Source organism: Phocoena phocoena, chromosome 16, assembly GCF_963924675.1.
Source record: "Phocoena phocoena chromosome 16, mPhoPho1.1, whole genome shotgun sequence".
NCBI lineage: Eukaryota > Metazoa > Chordata > Mammalia > Artiodactyla > Phocoenidae > Phocoena > Phocoena phocoena.
In genome coordinates this window covers 72,957,104-72,971,294 of record NC_089234.1, presented here as the reverse complement: position 1 = coordinate 72,971,294, position 14,191 = coordinate 72,957,104, and the positions used below count along the sequence as shown (strand labels likewise).

Sequence of the window (14,191 nt, the reverse complement as noted above, 5' to 3'; positions counted from 1 at the left end):
CCCTCCCTCGGCCCTGCGCCCAAGCACCCGGGAATAGCAGCCCCAGGAACCCGCGCCCTCGGCCCGCTCCCGGCTGCCAGCGTAACCGCAGGCCGGTTTCCCTGCAGAACCCTACCTTTTTCTTCAGGAAGACGCGGCGTAGTCCCACTTCCAAGACGGAGCCGGAAAGACGCAAAGACCACGGCGAGGCTGGGGCCCTGAGACAGTCGTCTGTGGGCGGGGCCGAGAGGGCGCATTGTGACGCTCCCGGAGCGGAGCCAGGGATTGGCCGGCCAGTAGTAGGGCGGGGCCAGGGCCTGAGGACCGGAAGCGCTGCGGGAAGGGGAGGGGTGGGACGTGGGCGAGCCCTGGTCGGGGGAGGGGAGGAATTGTGGGGCACGGCTGAACCTCTAAGGACAGTGACTGGGAGAGTCCCCCAAACAGTGAGCCCAAAGGACGCCCGGATTGAAGACTAGGGTGACAGAAGAAAATGAGAATCATTTCCGGACGAGAGTGAAGAAAGAGGGAACTGAGAACATCGGAGACCGATAAAGGCGGCTCCAAGGCAGGGTTTAGGGAGGGATTAGCAGGTTGACTGAGGTTGCTTACGTGACTATCACTTGGGCTGAGAAGCCCCAAGGTTTCTGAAGGTGACCCTCAAGACGCCGAGGCAATGCACAGTGTTCAGTCACAGCCCCTGAGCCGACTGGCTGGATGGTAGCTGAAATGGCTACCCTGCCTGAGGCAGTGGAACAGATTCTTTCATGTGTTCTGGGATTAATAATTCTTACCATTTTATTTTTGGAGAATCCATAAAGAGGAAGATATAAATGCACTCATTACTGGTGAAGCAGAAGATTATTTTTTAAATCACCAGTTAAATTAAGGGGATGCTTGGAATAGGGCCAGATTATGAATGGGCGACCATAGTAAAGGAAGGAGCAGTTTGTCAAAAGAAGCTGATTGCAGGAAAAAAAAAAGGGAAGAGTAAAAGGAGGAGGTGAAAATGTACTAGAAAGCTGATGAGGCATAATTTCAGAGAACAGGTCCTACAAAAATCAAATAGGTATTCATAAGAAACCCAATGACTCCATCACAACTCAGGCTGTAGAAAAGTCTGTTTCTGGAGAGAAAATACAAGTAGCTAATCTGAGGCAAATATTCAAATTATATCCCCTCCCCCCCAAAAAAAAAGACTTCAGAATTTAGGGACTGAAACCAGGTCCAAGAAGACATGTTCATGCAATCCACTAAGAGGGCCTCTGAGCCATGGGGGCTTTTTTTTTCTTTCTCGGTACGCGGGCCTCTCACTGTTGTGGCATGGGGGCTTTTTGATCCCCTCAGCAAGTCTGACAGTTCTCCAGCATTCATAAATGATGCAATAATCTTTGAGGCCTTCTTTAATGCAAGAATAGGGCTTTGGCCTGATGATGAGCCTTCCCCTGCTCCTAGGGAGTCCACTACAGTATCTTTGGCAGGTGAGCACCAGCACAGTCACATGTTGGCCCTCGTCCACAGTAAGGGTTGGGATAGCTCAGACTGGTGTCACAGATCCCAGACCTTTTCCACAGATAGCATCTCACCTCACCAACTGGAGGATGCTTGCACACACCTGGTCCACTTGGACTACCTCCTCAGCCGTGGGGCTTTAGAGGCCTCCACCTTTTCTTTTCACCTCTGTGTCCGCAAAAGTGTCTCACCTAAGCTCTGAAATCGAAAAAGACACATTTGTTCGATTCTTACGAGTACCTGCACCGAGGTGCACCTCTACTGTCTGGTTTAAAAACAGTTGAGGGACTTCCTTGGTGGTCCAATGGCTAAGACTCTGCCCTCCCAATGCAGGAGGCCCGGGTTCAATTCCTGGTCAGGGACCTAGATCCCACATGCTGCAACAACAACAACAACAAAAATCCCTAAGGGGGCTTCCCTGGTGGCGCAGTGGTTGAGAGTCCGCCTGCCGATGCAGGGGACACAGCTTGGTGCCCCGGTCTGGGAAGATCCCACATGTTGCGGAGCGGCTGGGCCCGTGAGCCACGGCCGCTGAGCCTGCGCATCCGGAGCCTGTGCTCCGCAACGGGAGAGGCCACAACAGTGGGAGGCCCGCGTACGGCAACAACAACAACAAAAATCCCGTATGCAGGAACGAAGATCCCGCGTGCCTCAAGTAAGACCTGACGCAGCCAAATAAATAAATAAATATTTTAAAAATAAAGTGAAGTAAAAACAATTGAATTCAGCACAAATGAAAATCACCCCAAGATGTATCCTCTTACAGATTGACCTGCCTGCTTATTTCCTGTTGTTAATATAAATAGATTATTATCACAGATTTAATACCTTTTAATAAGTATTTTAAATTTTAAAAAATAAGCTCGTCTCTGGAAACCACTCGTCCACAACAAATGGTACAGAGGTTTGTATTGTCTAGAATTTTACAACTGGTATCCCTTGAAAGAACAATTTGCCCTTTAAGCTTTGATACCCCCCTCCCCTTCTTTCCCAGGAGTGCGCCTGGATAGGCAGGATCACCAAGGCTCAGAGGAGGCTCTTACTCAAAATCCCGTTATCTGTCAAATAGCGGTGGCGGTAACAATAGTGAATATGTATTGCACCTTCACTGTGGTTTGCACTATTAGGAGTACTTAATCTCATTTAAGCATCATAGCAACCCACCAGTAGATGTTACTATTACCATCACCACTTAGTAGAAGGATACAGAGGTATAGAGTTGTTAAGGTAACTTTCCTAAGGTCACTCAGCTTGTGGATAGCAGGTCTGACCATTGGGCTAAGGCACTCTATTTCCAGGGTCTTGCACTCGTTAAAATGCTGCACTCTCAAGTGCAGTGAGAGATAGGTCTTTCAGGCTGGCTCCCAAGCCCCTTCTCTGCCTCCCTTTCCCATCTGAAAGAAGGAAAGAATGAAGTGGGAAAACAATCGAACTGCCCAGCCACAGTGTAGGTCCAGTCCAAATGTAATGATTCTCCTTTGGTGCTGTAGTAGCCAAGGATGAAGGATAAGATAACCTAGGTGAGATGCCAGCAGGCTCAGCGGTCACAGCCTTGTGTGATCAATTTTCTTGACCAATATAGAAAAATGTACCTTTGAAGCAGCACCAATGCTTATTCAAGAAATAAGTCACAATAGCCAGGACGTGGAAGCAACCTAAGTGTCCATCAACAGACGAATGGATAAAGAAGATGTGGCACATATATACAGTGGAATATTAGCCATAAAAAGAAACGAGATTGAGTTATTTGTAATGAGGTGGATGGACCTAGAGTCTGTCATACAGAGTGAAGTAAGTCAGAAAGAGAAAGACGAATACCATATGCTAACACATATATATGGAATCTAAGAAAAAAAAAAAGGTCATGAAGAACCTAGGGGCAAGATGGGAATAAAGACACAGACCTACTAGAGAATGGACTTGAGGATATGGGGAGGGGGAAGGGTAAGCTGTGACAAAGTGAGAGAGTGGCATGGACATATATATACTAACAAAAGTAGAATAGATAGCTAGTGGGAAGCAGCCGCATAGCACAGGGAGATCAGCTCGGTGCTTTGTGACCACCTACAGGGGTGGGATAGGGAGGGTGGGAGGGAGATGCAAGAGGGAGGGGATATGGGGATATAGGTATGCATATAGCTGATTCACTTTGTTATACAGCAGAAACTAACACAACATTGTAAAGCAATTATACTCCAATAAAGATGTTAAAAAAAAAAGTCACCACCACAGAAGTCTGGACCCCTGGGTTATTTGCAGTTCTTTTAAGATACTTTTCAGTTCTTTCAAACAGCACTTTGTGTTAAACAGTAAAAGAGGGGTTATGGCACCTAATGAGTTTGGTGGTTACTTGCTTGAACTGGTTTCTTTGCCTCACCAAAGACTGCAGGGGGACTGGGTGGTACTGGGCAGTGTTGTGTGGCTGCCCTTACTTTGACCATTTCCACAGCAGGCCTGGCCAGCAACAAGGCCTGACTTAAGCTATGTCTAGCTCTGTCACCATGCTGAGTTGTCCCCCTTTAGCTTGATAATGGGCTTTCCCCACCAGAAATATGTACAGTTAGGCTCCTTCACTTCTGCGGGGGCCTCAGGAGAGGCAGAAAACTTCATTTGCATCAAGATGTGCTATTATGTGTCAATTATATCTCAATAAAACTAGAAAAAAAAAGATGTGCTGGGTGCAGGTCAGCTTGCAGCTTTTCTCTTTCTCATTAACCTCCATTTTATAGAGATTATGGAATATTTAAAACATACAGAAAATTACAGATATTGTAAAAATCTAAGAGATAATGTCATTTGATATATTTACTACTTCCTTTCATTGTTTTTGGACCAAAAATTACAGATAAACCAGTGTCTGAGATGCTTTTCAACCCTTCAACTCTTTAAAAAGCAGTGACTTGAATTCCCTGGTGGTCCAGTGGTTAAGACTCTGCACTTCCACTGCAGGGGGGCACAAGTTCAATCCCTGGTGGGGGAAACTAAGATCCCACATGCCCCACGGTGCAGCCAAAAAGAAAGCAATTAGTATAATACTATTTTTTTAAAAAATTTTTGGCTGTGTTGGGTCTTGCTGCATGCAGGCTTTCTCTAGTTGCAGCGAGCAGGGGCTACTCTTCGTTGTGGTGTGTGGGCTTCTCATTGCGGTGACTTCTCTTGTTGGCTCTAGGCATGTGGACTTCAGTAGTTGCAGCATGCAGGCTCAGTAGTTGTGGCACGCGAGCTTAGTTGCTCTGCGACATGTGGGATCTTCCCAGACCAGGGATCAAACTGGTGTCTCCTGCATTGGCAGGCAGATTCTTAACCACTGCGCCACCAGGGAAGTCCTCTAATACAATTTTTGAATGATGAAATATTTCAAAATTTGAGAAAAATTTTGAAGATAATATGTACATACAATGTGGAGTAATGAAGTCTTGAGAGCAGAAAAGTAACAAAATGTATAGTCCATTTACATATTTTTTTTAAAGAATATTGCTTCCTGTATTATAGTTTGTATGGGTAGGTGTGTGCTATCTTGATCCAGTTTTGAGGCCCTAGCTAGAAGCTGGTCAGTTCCTCTTCTTGAACAGCCCATTAAGTCCATACCACCAAACACCACCCTTATTGGGCTCTCACATTCTGGTGCCATCATATGCTCACCCTAATTGCCCCAGGACTAAATATCAGACAACCAGGGACAGCCCCTGTGCCCCAGAACCTTCTGAAATTATTCAAATTAGCCGGTCCTACATCTGTTTGCTCTCTTTCCTTCCAGCAAAACCACAGTAAAGATGCTTGCCCATAGTTCCCCCTTGCTCTGCTGTGAGACTGACCTGGTACTTCCCTTGAGTGGTCATGTGTGGCATACTGTGTCCTCCCCTGAGAGCTGTGAGTACAAAACACTGTAAAACTCTTTCCGTTTTTTTCTCTTGATTTGCACCTGACGGAGCCATGCCTCATCCGAGGTAATATGGTTAAAACAGCTCCTTCCCACTGTGCCTTCTAGTTCAAAACCATCATGGCTGTGTAGGTGGGAGGGAGTCTGTCACTAAATTCCACGCATCTGTCCTCCAGTGCCCCTGAATACTAGCACCTTCTGGGGAGCAGCCCCTTCTGCCTCTGGTTCTTCACAGCAGAGTTTGTGTTCCCCAAGGGCCAATGGGCAAGGAGGCCAGGGATGGCAAGTGATTTTTTTTTAATAAATGTATTTATTTATTTATTTTTGGCTGCATTGGGTCTTTTTTTTTTTTTTTAACTACGTAATGTTTTTATTCAACTATAAGCAAATAGCAGAATTAACACAACATTCAGCAACTCCAGACCGGCTTTTCTTACAGCGAAGAGTTATCAATTTAACAGGCACAGACTTTCGGATTTCTGATGACCTCTCACTCAGCCCTGCAGCTCATCTAGATGGCCAAGCTTTAAAAGCAACTCTCTCCCTATTACTTTTTTCAGTATTGCTCTTTAAAGGAGCCAGAGCAGGACACTGACACCCACTAACCAGCCTGAGATGTATCACATGGTGGGCTAGCGGACGTGCCGGCCCCTGGTTGTCTTCGTGAGAGACAGGGCCGTGAAAACACATGCCAGAAGATGCCGTCACAGACAATCCTGGGCTTGGGCTCACAAAGGCAGAGGCAATCAACCCTTTCTTTTTTTCTACCTCCCTTGAAGATTCTTTGATGCTCTGCTCTAATACTGCAGACCTGGTCTTTTTACCAGAATTTTTTTCTTCTTTAACGTCTGGGTTGTTATTCTTATATTAACATTTTGATGACCCCATCCTAGTACCAAAATATCCCCCACCAAAACGGAGTTCAAATTTGATCAAAACGTAAACCCCCTAGAATTACAGAGGACAGGCAGAAGGAAAAGTCACCCTAAATCTAAATCTGACCGCTCAGGGGTCAGGCAGGGGGAAGGGGAGAAATCTGCATGCATCACTAAACTGAAACACTGCTTGGGAACTCTGGGACCGTGTCCATCTCCTGGCTTTCCTCTACTTCCCAGACAGCTGCTCGTACAGTTTGAGCACATAGTCATCCCATTCGGCCTGGTAACACGTGCCGGCCACCGGAGCCCCGAGCTCGTACTTTTTGCGGAAATTTGCCACCTTGAATTTGCCACGGTGGTCTCCAGATCCGTTGCTGAGAATGGGCTCATCACACTTCAGTGGCCTGTCCTTCTCGTAAACCAGCCAGGTGTAGCAGTGAAGGCCTGTGCCCTTGGGAGGCCCAGAGCCCACATAATCGGAGAGGACCGTACCACTGCTGATGTCGTTGCCGTTCATGTTGACCACCAGGAAAAGGTGCCATTCCCTGTATTTGGGGTCCTTCCTGCTGGGAGCATCGGGGTTTGTCAAGACCAAGGTATATAGTTTACCTGGATCAAGGCCATCCCATGCAATGCTGGGTTCTTAACCTGGGTGGGTGTCAGCACTTTGCCCAGCTCGTCAACCTCCGCCCCGCCGTAGTTGACCTGCAGTGGGTGCTGCGGCCTCTCGTCCACTTCCTGCAGGCTCAGAGGCCCGGACCACTTGCTGAGGTCCACCAGCATCGCGAAACCGAGAGGATCGGACCGCAGGGAAACCTGCAGGAGGACTCACGCAGGGTAGCAGCCCAATCTCCCAGCAGTCTGCAAGCTGTACAGAGGCAACTCTGGGTCTTTTTTTTTTAATTCATAACAGAAAATATTTATTCAATATTAAGCACAATGGTATTTAGTACAAGTGAATGCTGGTACAAACTTTTTTTTTTTTAGTCTTGATATTTCAGATTATCTTTTTTTTTAAACATCTGTATTGGGGTATAATTGCTTTACAATGGTGTGCTAGTTTCCGTTGTTTAACAAAGTGAATCAGCTATACGTATACATATATCTCCATATCTCCTCCCTCTTGTGTCTCCCCCCCGCCATCCCACCCCTCTAGGTGGTCACAAAGCACCGAGCTGATCTTGCGTTGGGTCTTCGTTGCTGCGTGTGGGTTTTCTCTAGTTGCGGCTAGTGGGGGCTACTCTTTGTGGCAGTACGCAGACCTCTCATTGCAGTGGCTTCTCTTTATTGCAGAGCACGGGCTCTAGGTGTGCGCGGGCTTCAGTAGTTGTGGCACCTGGGCTCAGTAGTTGTGGCTCGTGGGCTGTAGAGCACAGGCTCAGCTGTTGTGGCGCATGGGCTTAGTTGCTCCACGGCATGCGGGATCTTCCCAGACCAGGGCTCAAACCTGTGTCCCCTGCATTGACAGGTGGATTCTTAACCACTGCGCCACCAGGGAAGTCCATTGGCCAGTGATTCTTGAGCCTCACTCCATGTGGGAAAGATGTTAGGAAAGGACAGAAGTGTGGGCCCAGGCCATGTGGGTTGCAATCCTCCTTCTGAGAGCTCACTAAATGCTAACGATTTTCATTACCTATGTTTTTGTTGGAAGTTTGCTTTTCTATCACTTGGGATTTCTTAAGCAGCAATGTGTCCTAACATTTTCATTTTGACCACTTTGTTTATGAAAAGATAAACCCCAAGTTTTATCGTGGAAAAATGGAACAAATTTGAGATCTTTATCCTCATAATAGGAGTGCTCAATAATGTTGACTTTGAAAGTTTCTGACCTACAACAGATGAAAAAGGGGGATTGGGGTTTGTAAGTTAACAGTCAGTTGACTAAAGTGGTTTGATGTGTGGGTGGTAATGAGAGAGACAGAGGAAAAAAAGAGAGAGAGAGAGAGAGAAGGAAAGGATAGGACTTATTCCTCTTCTGTATAGTGAAAGAGAAACCAAAACTTTTCCTGCATCACAGACAGCCTCATATCAGGAATCATTAAAACTACCTAAACTCTTGCTCTTGTCAGGGTATCCCAAGAGGCAGGCCACAATCGGGCGCTATAAAGAAACCAGGGGTTGGCTTCCCTGGTGGCGCAGTGGTTGAGAGTCCGCCTGCCGATGCAGGGGACACGAGTTCGTGCCCTGGACCGGGAAGATCCCACATACCGCGGAGCTACTAAGCCCGTGCGCCACAACAGCTGAGCCTGCGCTCTAGAGCCCGTGAGCCACAACCACTGAGCCCGCGAGCCACAACTACTGAAGCCCGCTCACCTAGAGCCTGTACTCCGCGAGAAGGCACCGCAATGAGAAGACCGTGCACCGCAACGAAGAGTAACCTCCACTCTACAACTAGAGGAAAGCCCCCATGCAGCAACCAAGACCCAACACAGCCAAAAATAAATAAATAATTTAATTTAATTAAAAAACAAAACTATGGTCCCTCCTCATGCACATTCTTAACTAAATGGATCAACTTAACCACAGATAATTTAGCACTCCAATGGCCATTAAGAGAAACTTCCGACCTCCCCAAACTTGTTTTTCTCAGAATGAAATTAGAAGACTGTGGCTCTAAAATTAAATCGATTGAATGGGATGCATATTTTCATTGGTACCTGGAGGCTTCCAAATGTACCCAAGATTCTAAAATTGCCTCTTTACAAAATAGCATTTCTAAATTAACCAAGGTGAGAAAACAATTGAAAGAGGACCATAAAAATCTTCTGAGGCCTCTTTTCCCCCTTCACCCATCCTCTTTGTCTCTGGAGCCAGCTTCCTCTTTCCCTTCTGTACTGTCCCCGACTCCTCTATACACTCCACTTCCTTATTCTAATCCCCTTACTGAACTTTCCTTTTTCTCTGAACCTTTCCATGTCTCCTCCTCTCCTGAACCTATTAAAATCTGCGCCTCTTAAATCAGACCCTCTGAGGATCCAAATGCTAAGCCTTGACTAACACAACATTGTAAAGCAACCATACTCCAATAAAAATGAATTTTAAAAATGTTTTAATTAAAAAAATGCTAAGTCTCTAATTTCTTATGTTCACTGTACTAAAGCTGAACTATGGGCCACAGTAAAAGATTTTCCCGAAGTAACTGAGGATCCCCAGAGATTTGCTGAGGAATTTAATATAGTCATTCAAACTTATCAACTGGGCTTCTCTGAGTTATATCAACTAATTCATATCCTTGTCAGTAAAGGCCAGGCCCATACTGAATGAAAACTGCCAATTGAGATGATCCTGAGAAATCTTTAGAATTACAACCTGGGGACAAAGAAACCCCTGTCGCCTTATTATCAGGCTCATGGAATCACCGAGTGACACCATTTGGCAATTCTTAGGGCTTTCTCAAAACCAGTTGATCAGAATAAGATTCAAGCTTGTATCCACAAGCCCAACGAGCTCATGCATGATTATTATTCAGCCAGCTCCAAATCGTCTTTAAAGAAAATTCTGGTCTTCCTTTGGGTGCTAAATCTACTTGAGTTGCCTTTAAATCTATGTTAATTAACAGGCTGAACTGAGATCTTTCTCTTCTAGTTAAAAGGACCAGGATATAATGGGAAATTATGTCCACTATAGATTTAGTTAGTTTAGAAACCCAACTCACCCAAACCCTAGATGATTCAACTTAAAGGAAGACCACTAAAATCTTTAATCTTCAATTCCAGAATTGGAGGCCTCTAAACAAAACCAAAACCCTTTTGGTGTCCATCATAATTTCTAAAAGCTAGGACACTGGAAAAATTACTGCTACAAGTTTCAGTACTCCAAGCACCTTCAATCCTCTAACCAGCCTTACCAATGTCCTCAACCCCAAAGACGCTGAGGAACTACAGGGGATTTCCCCACTTCTTTCTCTTAATTGACTTGAAGAAACTACTCTATAGATTGGGGACAAATCTCTTTCTGTCCTTTTTGCACCAGAGCTACACTCTTGGTGCTCAGCCCCACTACCATTAAAAAGCCCCTGCCTCAGAGTACTAAAATGCTTCAAATAGTGGGGGTCTCTAATAAACCTCAATAGGTTTTTATCTCTAAAACTATCCCCTTTTGCTTAGGTCCTCTAAGAGGTACTCACTGTTTTTGCCTTTGTTCCTCCACCTCTATTTACTTATTGACCCAAGATATCTTAGAAAAATAACATGCTGGAATTTCTTTCTCCCAAAAGGGAGAAACAATTCTAGAATTTGAGAGCAGCAACCAAAATAGCCAATTAGGTGAATCAAATGGCCCTTCAACAGCTTTTTCTTTTCTCCATCTCTGACACTGGAGCTAATTCCAAGAACACTAATAATTGGTCCCTATTCGGTCAGCTACCACTCTCCTTATGGGCAAAATCCTCAAATGATATTTGCAGTATCCACATGCACCTCCTATTAAGATCCAAATAGGTCCCTCAAAACTTCTCCACAAGATTAATCAATACCCCAAAATAAAGAGGCCCTTCAAGGTATTAAGCCAATAACATAAGGCCCAGGGCCTCATTACCCCCTGCACCAGTCAGTGCAACACTCTCATTTTACCTGTAAAGAAACCAAATAGTTGTGGACGGAGGCTTGTCTAGGACCTGCGAGCCATAAACAGTGTTGTCATCCCTCAACACCCTGTTGCCCCAATCCCTACACTTCACTAGCCTCCATCCCTACTGAGAGCAAATTTTTTGGTTTGATTTAATTTCTGTAGTGCTTTTTTAAAGTATCCCAGTAGATAAGTCAATATAGTATCTTTCTGTCTTTACTTGGGAAGGCCAGCAATATACCTTTACAGGAATGCCCCAGGGTTTCACTGAAAGCCCTTCTTATTTCTCACAAACTTCATTTATTTATTTATTTTTGCCACACCAGGCAGCTTGCAGGATCTTAGCTCCCCCACCAGGGATGGAACCTGTGCCCCCTGCAGTGGAAGCATAGAGTCCTAACCACTGGACCACCAGGGAAGTCCCCTCACAAAATTTAAAGGCTGATCTGGGACTTCCCTGGTGGCACAGTGGTTAAGAATCCGCCTGCCAATGCAGGGGACACGGGTTCGAGCCCTGGTCCAGGAAGATCCCACATGCTGCGGAGCAACAAAGCCCGTGTGCCACAACTACTGAGACTGTGCTCTAGAGCCTGCGAGCCACAACTGCTGAAGCCCCCACACCTAGAGCCCGTGTTCCACAGCAAGAGAAGCCACTGCAAGGAGAAGCCTGCCTACCGCAACGAAGAGTAGCCCCTGCTCATCGCAACTAGAGAAAGCCCACACACAGCAGTGAAGACCCAACACAGCCAAACAAAAAAACAAACAAAAAAAGGCTGATCTAGATGATATCAAGTTCTCTGGAGGCTCCACTTTAATAGAATGTGTGGATGACTTAGTTCTCTGCTCCCCATCTTAAGCCTCCTCACAAGAAGAAAACATCCGTTTGCTGAAACTCCTAGCCAAAAAGGGGCATAAAGTCTCTAAGGAAAAAATTACAATTTGTTCAAATTCAAGTTTGATATTTAGGACATCTATTCTCAGAACAAGGACTGCATCTAGATCCAGACAGACTTCATGGAATCTTGAACTTCCCAAAGCCCCAAATCAAATGCAAACTGCAATGTTTTCTTGGATTGGCAGGCTATTTTCTCAGCTGGATTCCCCCAAATTTCCCTTACAGCCCAACCTTTATATCCCTTGTTAAAAACTACTAAACCTGACTCTTATCACCTGGGAAGATTCAGGTGACAGGACTTTCCAAATATTAAAGGAAAATTTAATACCTTCCCCTGTCCTTGGACACCCCAATTATCAACTTCTTCTCTTCCTTTTTGTGAATGAAAAAAGAAGGGAATGCCTTTGGGATACTCACCCAAAAGTATGGGATCACCACTGACCCATAGGGTATTACAGCCAACAACTAGAACCTGGAACCTGGGGATACCTCCTAACCCCCACCTCAGAGCTGTACCTGCTACTGCCCTCTTTGTAAAGACTGAAGAAATAGTCATGGGATCCTCTTTAACCTTCTTTGTGCCACATGCTGTTGAAGCTCTTAACCCTCATCATAATCAACAATTTTCAGTAAGCCATCTCACTTCCTATGAAATTCTCCTGTTAACTGCCCCTTAAATCACTTTTCCTACTTTAATAACCTTAACCCTGCTACTCTTCTCCCCTCTTTTACAGATGACACACACACACTCCACTCCCACCCCGTGACCACTTAAAGGAAATGCACTTAGATAATGTTGACCTCTCATGGTTTACTGATGGTTCTTATTTAAAAGATGAACATGGTAACTATCGTGCTGGATATGCAATGTCAACCCTTCTTTAAGTAACTGAAGTGGCACCTTTGCCTTTGACTACTTTGGCCCAATAAGCCAAACTATGTGCACTCACATGGGCCTGTATCTTAGTCAAGGGCAAAACTGCCAACATTTACACTGACAGTAGCTATGCCTTTGGCATGGCTCACAATTTGGGAACTTTATAGAAACAGCATGGCTTCCTTACTTTCAGCAGAGATCAAATTAAAAACAGCCTTTATGTTCAGGAATTATTAGAAACCATATTCTTACCTGCTGCTTTGTCTATTGTTAAGGTTCTGAGGCATGCTACGCTTGACTCTTTAGAAGCTAAAGGAAATCACCTTGTTAATATTTCCGCAAAAAAAAAAAACCCTGCCCTTTTGGGACTTCCCTGGCGGTTCAGTGGTTAAGGCTCTGAGCTTCCAATGCAGGGGGCTCGGGTTCGATTCCTGGTTGGGGAACTAAGATCCTGAATGCTGCACAGCATGGCCAAAAAAAAAAAAAAAAATGCTGCCCTCAAAGGGTTATGGTCCAAAGGAATTTGGACCCTTCTGAATGTTGGATCTGTCATCAGAAAACCCAATCTGTCCATGACAGCCATGACCCTTTAGTCTTCATCTCCACTGTGACAGCTAACGATAGCCACACTCCTTTGGATATTTTTCATCAAGTCAGAACTTCTACAACCAGATTTTCCTGTACTTTGCTTTGACCTCTTCCGTGTCATAGCTCTCAATGCAGCTAACCATACCAATTCCTCCTGTACAGTTCTCAACACTAGGTTAGGTCTGCTTGCCATGGCAAAACAACTCCCTTCTGTATGGCCTTTGAGAACAAAGTCCACAGAACATGATGGTTTCTCCCTAACTGTTCACCAAACACCACTGACCCACTGAAAGGGCTAATAGAATAATCCCAATTAACTGCACTATTAATAATCAAACCCTAGCAGTAGTCTTACATGCACCACCTGATCTTATCTTTGTAACAAACAGGCCTCCTGATGGGCTTATGAATGTTTAGACAGTTGGCAGATTGGAGGCCAATGCTAGTTACTAGTATTTTTAACTGTCCCCTTGGACATTCATAATAAATCTGAAGTCTCCCATTGGTCCTGTCATTCATCTTCCCCATTAAACCTTCATTGCCACCTTAAATGGGAATTCCCAGGAGGTATACATGACTCTAGATTTGCTTTCATTGGGAGGGCACTTATTCATGCCAGTGAACAAATGAATAGAAATTTCTCTGGAGGAACTTCCCTGGCAGTTCCGTGGTTAAGGGAACTAAGACCCCACATGCTGCACAGCGTAGCCAAAAAAAAAAAAAAGAAAGAAAGAAAGAAAGAAAAAAGAAGTCCTTCTGGAATTGGGAAAACTTGCTGATTCTACCAATAAGGCAATAGCAGCCCAACAACAATTACTTGACTCATAGGCCAGAGTAGTTTTGGATAATTGCTTAAATCTTAATTACCCAGCATTTGTGTGATTGCAAACATCACCTACTGTGCATGGATAAATCCTTCTGGAGAAGTAGAAACCCCATAGGCATACCTTAGATATATTTTGGGTTTGGTTCTAGACCACCGTAAGAATATGAATATTGCAATAAAACAAATTACATAA

The 14,191-nt window shown here is 45.0% G+C and overlaps 1 pseudogene; it reads right to left on the bottom strand.

Moving 5' to 3' along the window:
- Positions 1-6,472: 6,472 nt before the first annotated feature.
- On the bottom strand, positions 6,473-7,029 carry LOC136136596 (phosphatidylethanolamine-binding protein 1 pseudogene; annotated as a pseudogene).
- Positions 7,030-14,191: the final 7,162 nt, after the last annotated feature.